Below are 8,279 nucleotides of genomic sequence, written 5' to 3'. Positions count from 1 at the left end.
CATACATTTTTCAAATGTTATCATAGGGTATATCAAACATAATCAAAATAATTTTACATCAAACTCTGATCTGTATTGCAGTGCTTGTCAGTGTTTATTCTGCAAAAGTTCATTCTTTCATAACGAACATGAAATTGATTCGTGAAAAAAACAATCTAAGCATGAATAAAAATGTTTCAATCCAGTAACAATTTCTTTAACAATTGAAAAAAAGTAAACATTCCCAATGCATTTCGGGTTCAAAACTGAACCCTTCATCAGGGGGTTAATAAGTTATAACATGAAATGCAGTTTCTGGTAAAAAAGATTCCGAAGTAATTCTCGTCCGAATCTACAACACAAAACAGTATTCTTAAAAAATATTCCGTGTCTAGAATCACAAGGGCTCCCCCCTTATCTGCCGGTTGAACAGTAATGGAGGTATCTTGTCGTAGTTTGTTCAAGACTCTTCGTTCTTGTTTGGTTAAATTCGAATGTTTGGGTGCAATATATCTGATTTCTTCCAAATCTTTTCGAACTAGAACCTCAAAAGTATCTAGAGTCGTTTGTGAGATGGGTGAAATGAATTTGCTTTTTGGTTTTAAACTGCGTTCTTGTACTGTCGATTGATCAGGTGTGGTATTCAAAGAGAAAAACCAACCTAGTTTAAATTTTCTCATGAACTTGAACAATGCTACTTCTGTTTCCAGAGCATGAGATGTGTAGGTTGGTACAAAGGACAATCCTTTATTCAAAATGTCAAGTTCCTTTTCATTCAATGATTTTTTTGAAATGTTAATCACTATTGAGTTGGTTTTTTAAGGTTCCTCTGTGGCCTGCCTGTTTCCATGGGATTTTTTTTTGTTTTTTCCCCTGCGAGTCCGCCGTCTGTGGGTGTTGTTTTGTCCGGTGGAGTTTTGTCCTCTAGACCTGCCCCTAAAAAAGGCGGTTTTGTCATTGATGTAGTAGGTGTGTCTTCCCGCGTGGCTCCCATGCTTTGTGATATTGATGCCGCACTAGATCTTTGTAATGTCAAATCCTGATCCCTTGCTATGCTCTCCTCCAAGGAGGTGGCTGCCGGTTTTTTAAACACCCATTTCTGTGCATATGCTTCCGCCCACGTATATACCTCGTCCAACTTGTAGTCGATAGTATCACTTCTGAATTTTCATGTTTTTCTCTCATGTACTTCTCGGGCGTGGTTGTCCAAATTTTTATTTATGTTCTCCAAAACTTTTGTCCAATCTTCTTTTTCCATGCTAGTTGAAATTTCATCCTTGAGTTTGTTAATATCATAGGTGAGTTTGTTTAGAATGGTGGAGATTTCCTCAATGATGAGAAGGATTAAATCAAGGGAGCACTTATTTAAAATGGCGTACCAACGTGCCATAAAAGCTTTATCAAACTTGAATAACATGGGATGTAGGGCAATTCGTAGGCCCCGGGGGATTCTCTTCACTTTATGATACTCAATGAGCGTGCTGGCATGTAAGCGTTGGTTTACTTCTTTTCACATCATGTATTCCAATTGCCGCAACTGCTGCGCTGTAGTGCCGGACGATGTCGTGAATTCTCTGACTCTTTGATTAAACCATATATGGTAGATGCTTCCTCTGCTGAGTACGCCTTAGTATCTGCTTGATTAGTAGTCAAATTAGCTATGTCCTGCCAGGACATCTTTGCTATGGGTGCTGAGTCTAAAGTTGGGTACTATGCGTGATATGATAATGTAATAGATAGATTTGCACACCTAAAAAAGTGAATTTTGAGTTTGTGTGGTGATAGTATGTATTTTTTATTTATTTTTTAGGGGCAAGTATAGAGGACAAAACTCCACTGGATCAAACAACACCCACAAACGGAGCACTCGCAGGGGAAAAACCAAAAAAAAACTCCCATGGAAACAGGCAGACCACAGAGGAACCTGAAAAAACCAACTCAATAGTGATTAACATTTCAAAAAAATCATTGAATGAAAAGTAACTTGACATTTTGAATAAAGGATTGTCCTTTGTACCAACCTACACATCTCATGCTCTGGAAACAGAAGTAGCATTGTTCAAGTTCATGAGAAAATTGAAACTACGTTGGTTTTTCTCTTTGAATACCACACCTGATCAATCGACAGTACAAGAACGCAGTTTTAAACCAAAAAGCAAATTCATTTCACCCATCTCAAATAAGACTCTAGATACTTTTGAGGTTCTAGTTCGAAAAGATTTGGAGGAAATCACATATATTGCACCAAAACATTCAAATTTAACCAAACAAGAATGAAGAGTCTTGAACAAACTACGACAAGACACCTCCATTACTGATCAAACGGGCGGATAAGGGGGGAACCCTTGTGATTCTAGATACAGAATATTACCAACCGAGTGTGAACGCACATGTGAGAGATGAAAACACATATATTTGCCTGCAACAAGATCCTACACTGGCATTTCAAAATTTCCTGAAGGATATTTTACAAAAAGCAACTGAAGGAACAATATTAGATGACAACACACGCAGATTCTTAACGAATTTGTACCCTAAAATTCCCAAGATATACATGTTACCGAAGATGCACAAGGACAGACAACATCCTCCATTTCGTTCGATCGTAGCAGGATGCGGTTCTATACATGAGGCATTGGGTTACTTTTTGGATTACCATCTTCAACCGTTAGTACAATCTTGGGTGACCTTTGTAAAGGATACCACAGACTGTTTACTCAAATTGGAAGCTATTAAAGATCATTTCTTGGAAGACATCTTGTTATGTACCATAGACGTGATAGCATTATACATGTCAATACCCCATAATGAAGGACTGGAGGCAGTAGAATGGAGACTCTTACAGTCGGACATACCTCAAGACAAAAGTGTATTTCTTCTAGAACTGCTACATTTTGCACTTTATCACAGCTACTTTCAGTGGCAAAAAGACTTTTCTGTTCAAAAGACAGGCACGTCCATGGGATTTCCGGGGGCGCCCGCATATGCAAACACTTTCATGGGCTATTTTGAGGATCAATTCATCCTAAAGAATTCAGATTGGAATCAAAATGCTGTGATGTTTGTCTGATATATTGATGATATCCTAGTGGTGTGGAGAGGATCAAGAGAGCTACTAGAATCCAGTATAATTGACTTGAATAAACGTAATGAACGTATACAGTTTACTCACACAATTGATACTCATCAAATTCATTTTTTGGACATCGAAATCACAAAAATCAATGAAGGCTTATCAACTAAAGTATATAAAAAAAACACCGATGTGAATAATGCGCTACACTATTCAAGTGCTAATCCCATTTCATTAAAAAAACATCTACCTATTTCTCAATTTATGAGGAGTAAGAGAATAACATCAAACATGGTTACATGTAAAGACTTGATAAAAGAACAATCCGCCAAATATGAAGAAAGAGGCTATCCAGATTCTACTTTGGAAGAAGCGGAACATTCAGTTTCTCACAAAAAAAGAGAAGACCAATTGAAAAAACAAACCAAACCAACAACAAAAAAATAAGTCTTTGTATTGAAACATTCGGCGCAATCCTCTAAAATAAAGACTATTGTCCGAAAAAGATGGGAGTTGGTGGAAAATGAGCAAGATTTCAAAGGGATCCTGGCTGGTCCACCGTTATTTGCACACACACGTTCACCAAACTTACGTGAGTTATTAAAAAACCATCAAAGAAGAATATGAAAACTAAAGACAAGGGCATGAGAAAATGCTATATTTGTGGACAATGTGGCAATGTTATGGTAGGCAACTAATTCAGACATCCTCATACAGGCAAAGCCATTACTTTGAGACACACATCGGATTGCACAACAGAAGGGGTAATATATGCAATCAAGTGTCCATGCGGACTAATATATGTTGGGAGAACAAGCAGAATGATAAAAACAAGAATTGTGGAACACAAGAGTCGTATTTGCAATAAAGACATTAACTCATCTCTAGCTGCACACTGGATGACTACCCCACATACAATACAGCAATTGCGCTTTACAATACTTGAACAAATCAGCAAGCGCACAGATACTGACATAAACACCATGCTTGCGCGCAGGGAAACTTTTTGGATAAAACACTTAGGGACTCTAATCCCTGGGGGTCTCAATGACCATTATGAACTACTGTGCTTTTTGTAATCCTACTGTAATATAATTAGAATGTAAGGGAGTCTGCTGTTGCATGTCAACTTCATTGGCACCAAGATCATGTTTGCTTATTTTTTCCTTTTCTCTTTTCTTTTTTCTCTTTTCCTGTCTTTTAATTCTGGCACATATATATTTGGATTCTTTGTCTTTTATAAACAGACATATAACCATTTCCATTGGGTTATACTATGATATTTTCGATTCTCGTGTGGCGAGCAATAAAGTTGTTTTGAATGCTCAGGAAGACTTAGTTCTTCCTCGATTCGCATGTAGTTAGACTATTTTCGATTCTCGCGTGGCGAGCAATAAAGTTGTGTTGAATGCTCAGGAACACTTAGTTCTTCCTCGATTCGCATGTAGTCTATAAGTTGTAGTCCGTTTTCTACCTTTGGGATAAGCTTGGAGAGAGTAGTCCGTTTTCTATCTTTGAGATTAATTTTAAATGCATCCGATTGGAGGATTGGACCCATGTGACTCTTGTGATTCGTTTGATGGCGGTGGAATTCAACGCTGTATCAGAGGCGAATGGTATGTTCACGTTAAACTTTTGAGGTCATCAAATGCTTTTGGTTCAGTTCGGGAACCGGTACTCATTAGAATCTTTCTTTCAGATATCTTTACGATATTGACAACCAGTGGGGCACATACATGATTTCCACACTACTCTACAAGGCGTGTTTGGTAAGCGTCTTTGCCTACAAGACGTGTTTGGTGAGCGTCTGCGCCGGCAGAATAAATGCACTAAGTAATGAATATAATTTAGAAGCAATAATTAAGGTGTGTTATGCTTTCGGCAGGTACAGTTGATTTCGGCATTGTGTCTTTACATGAATTACGGAAGGTAGGAATGCACGTAACTTTATTATGTCACTTGGGATCTACACCCAATGAGAAACAGCGTATGATATGGGCACGCTTCTTATGGTTTCTTGGATGACTTAGCAGTGTTAGTTACGTCTCTCGAGTCACTTTCCTTTCTTTAAGTTCATCACTTGGGGTTTATCAGCACATTCTTTCACGCTTACCTCAGATTAAGAATGTATATAGTTTGGATCTTCTTTGCTTCATTCAATTTAATTCACATACACCTCTTCGTTTTCACTATTCCACAGCAAGCTCTCAGCACTAATTTATAACAACATAATGTATAGAACTTACAGGCACTAAGAATACTGTTTTGTGTTGTAGATCCGGACGAGAATTACTTTGGAATCTTCTTTACCAGAAACTGCATTTCATGTTATAACTTGTTAACCCCCTGACGAAGGGTTCAGTTTTGAACCCGAAATGCATTGGGAATGTTTACTTTTTTTACAATTGTTAAAGAAATTGTTACTGGATTGAAACATTTTGATTCATGCTTAGATTGTTTTTTTCACGAATCAATTTCATGTTCGTAATGAAAGAATGAACTTTTGCAGATTAAACACTGACAAGCACTGCAATACAGATCAGAGTATGATGTAAAATTATTTTTATTATGTTTGAAATACCCTATGTTAAAATGTGAAAACATTTATGAAAGGTTAATTAGGCCTTGTTTGGGCCATTGTAGCTGTGCGACACGCAGCCTTTGGTTTCCAAAGATCATTCTAATAACAGTCCTGGACCTTGCCATGCAGAGATCCGGTCTCGTCCCTTCACCGCAGAGGAGCTGGAGGTCCTTGTGGACAGTGTGCTCCGCCACTATGAATGGCTCTACGGTGCCCCAGGACAGGTGGTAAGTGTAGTGGGGGACGTGTTGGTGTGCATGAGGTGGTCACTGACACCTGGCCTCTGCAAACTTGGCGGTGTGCTGTGGGAGACAGTGTGGGTATGCCCAAGCATAGCAGGCACACTGTGATGTGTTCCTGGTTCTGTCACTAAGTGATTGACCTCTCTGCTGCAAAGTTTTATGTTTGAGGGGACACAAACATGACATGTATAGTTTTGTGTCTGTGCTGGGTCTCGACTGATCACATCTATCTTGTGGGTGTGTACCTCACCTGTTTTCCATGATGGACTAATGACATATTGACCTGTCCTTCACATATGTTGTACTGTGCATGGCTGCTGAAAGATACCTGTACCTTCTATCTGTGTGAAGGGCCAACTGTTCACTGACTTGCCCCCTCTTGTCTCCCATCATGGTAGGTCAAGTTGCACCTTCGCAAGGCCGTGTGGAGGACCATAGCACGTGATGTACGGGCAGTGGGGGCGTGCAATAGGAGACACACACACTGCCAAAAGCGGTGGAACGACATCTCCAGGTTGAGCAAGAATGTGGCAGAGATGACACTGGGGCTGATTCCCAGATCAGGCCGGCTTGCACGATGTACCATTACCCCTCTAATGCTCCGTATCATAGCTGTGACACATCCTGACCTGTCCTCCCAGTTGAGAGGGGAGCAGCAGCAAACTAGCGGTAAGCACACTGAATGGGTTTGTGACTTGTGAGTGCATGCATGTATTGCTGCTCAGACACAATAGTGACATTCGTGGTGTATATGTTGTGCTGCAATTGCATGTTGGTGCCAAATAATGGAGTGAACATTAGCATCCATGTCAGCCAGGTGGACATACCAATTGCATTGTAGTACAGGGTCCCAGGACATGCCATTGAGGTCTGTGGTCCCATGGCATCACATGTGTGGTGGTCAGCATGCACTTGCCCTGTTTGTTTGAAGTACATGTTTCACAGGCACCCCGGGTTCTTTGACATGAGGATGTCTGGTAGGGGTGGTTTGTGTGCAGGATGGGTTCTCCCAAGGACAGGGACACCACAAAGGACAGGGCACCTCCCAAGGACAGGGACACTACAAAGGACAGGGCACCTCCCAAGGACAGGGACACTACAAATGACAGGGCACCTCCCAAGGACAGGGACACTACAAAGGACAGGGACACTGCAAAGGACAGGGCACCTCCCAAGGACAGGGACACTATAAAGAACAGGGCACCTCCCAAGGACAGGGACACTACAAAGGACAGGGCACCTCTCAAGGACAGGGACACTACAAAGGACAGGGACACTACAAAGGACAGGCCAACTCCCAGGGACAGAGCACCGGCCACGGATAAGGCACATTCCAAAGACAGGAAACCTCCTAAGGCCAAGGCATCTCCCATGGCCAAGGCACCACCCAGGGAGCAGGCACCTCCCTGGGCCAAGATTCTCCCATGGACAGGACATCCACCAAGTAGAGGCATACATCACCCCTGCATCCCCTGAAGCTGGTGTTGGTGAAGGAACATAGACCACATGTGTCAGGGGTGGAGTCCCCCATACCTCTACTCCCATCCATACCCGGTGAAGCAGAGGAAGGAGTACACTGTTGTTGCATCCCCCATTACACATGAAGCAGAGGGCAGAAGGCAGGGCCAGAGCAAGCTACAAGCAGGGTCCAGCAGGTCCCCAGAGAGCAGACCCACACCAGCACATGATTGACCTTTGATGGGTGATGTTTCAGATGAGCCTGCACCACTTTCCAGTCCAGTCATGTCCAGGGTGCCCTTACATATCCCAAAGAAACGGAAACACACACTGGTAACACCTGACCACCCCAATGTCGCTCCAGTACAGCTGTCCCCAGTTCCCAGAGCCACCCTGCCTCCTGACCCATGCAGCCCTGTGGCTCATCATTTCAGTGGTCCTAGTGTGTCAGCTGCAGTTCACTCTCATGTGTCAGATAGTGGCACTGTGTCAGTTATTCGCTGTCATGCCTAATGTAGTACCACTGTGTCAGTAGTGCCATCTCCTGTTTCAGGTACTGCCACTGTGTGTGTCCGCCACTCTCATGTCTCAGATGCTGGCATGGTATTTGTTGGTCACTGTACAGGGACATATCCTGGCAGTGTGTCCGGGTCTATGGCTCATGTGTCAGTCACTAGAGCTGTGGCTGTGTCTCACACTCCTGTATCCGGTCATGGCAGTGTGTCTGGTTCTATGGCTCATGTGTCAGTCACTAGAGCTGTGGCTGTGTCTCACACTCCTGTATCACGTCCTGGCAGTGTGTCTAGGTCTATGGCTCATGTGTCAGTCACTACAGCTTTGGCTGTGTCTCACAAACCTGTATCTGGTGCTGCCAGTGTGTCTGGGTCTATGGCTCATGTGTCAGTCACTAGAGCTGTGGCTGTGTCTCACACTCCTGTATCCAGTC

The sequence above is a fragment of the Lissotriton vulgaris genome, chromosome 7, assembly GCF_964263255.1.
Source record: "Lissotriton vulgaris chromosome 7, aLisVul1.2, whole genome shotgun sequence".
In the NCBI taxonomy this organism is placed as follows: Eukaryota; Metazoa; Chordata; class Amphibia; order Caudata; family Salamandridae; genus Lissotriton; species Lissotriton vulgaris.
The sequence above is the reverse complement of the archived record's forward strand: the minus strand, read 5'-3'. Positions refer to the sequence as shown.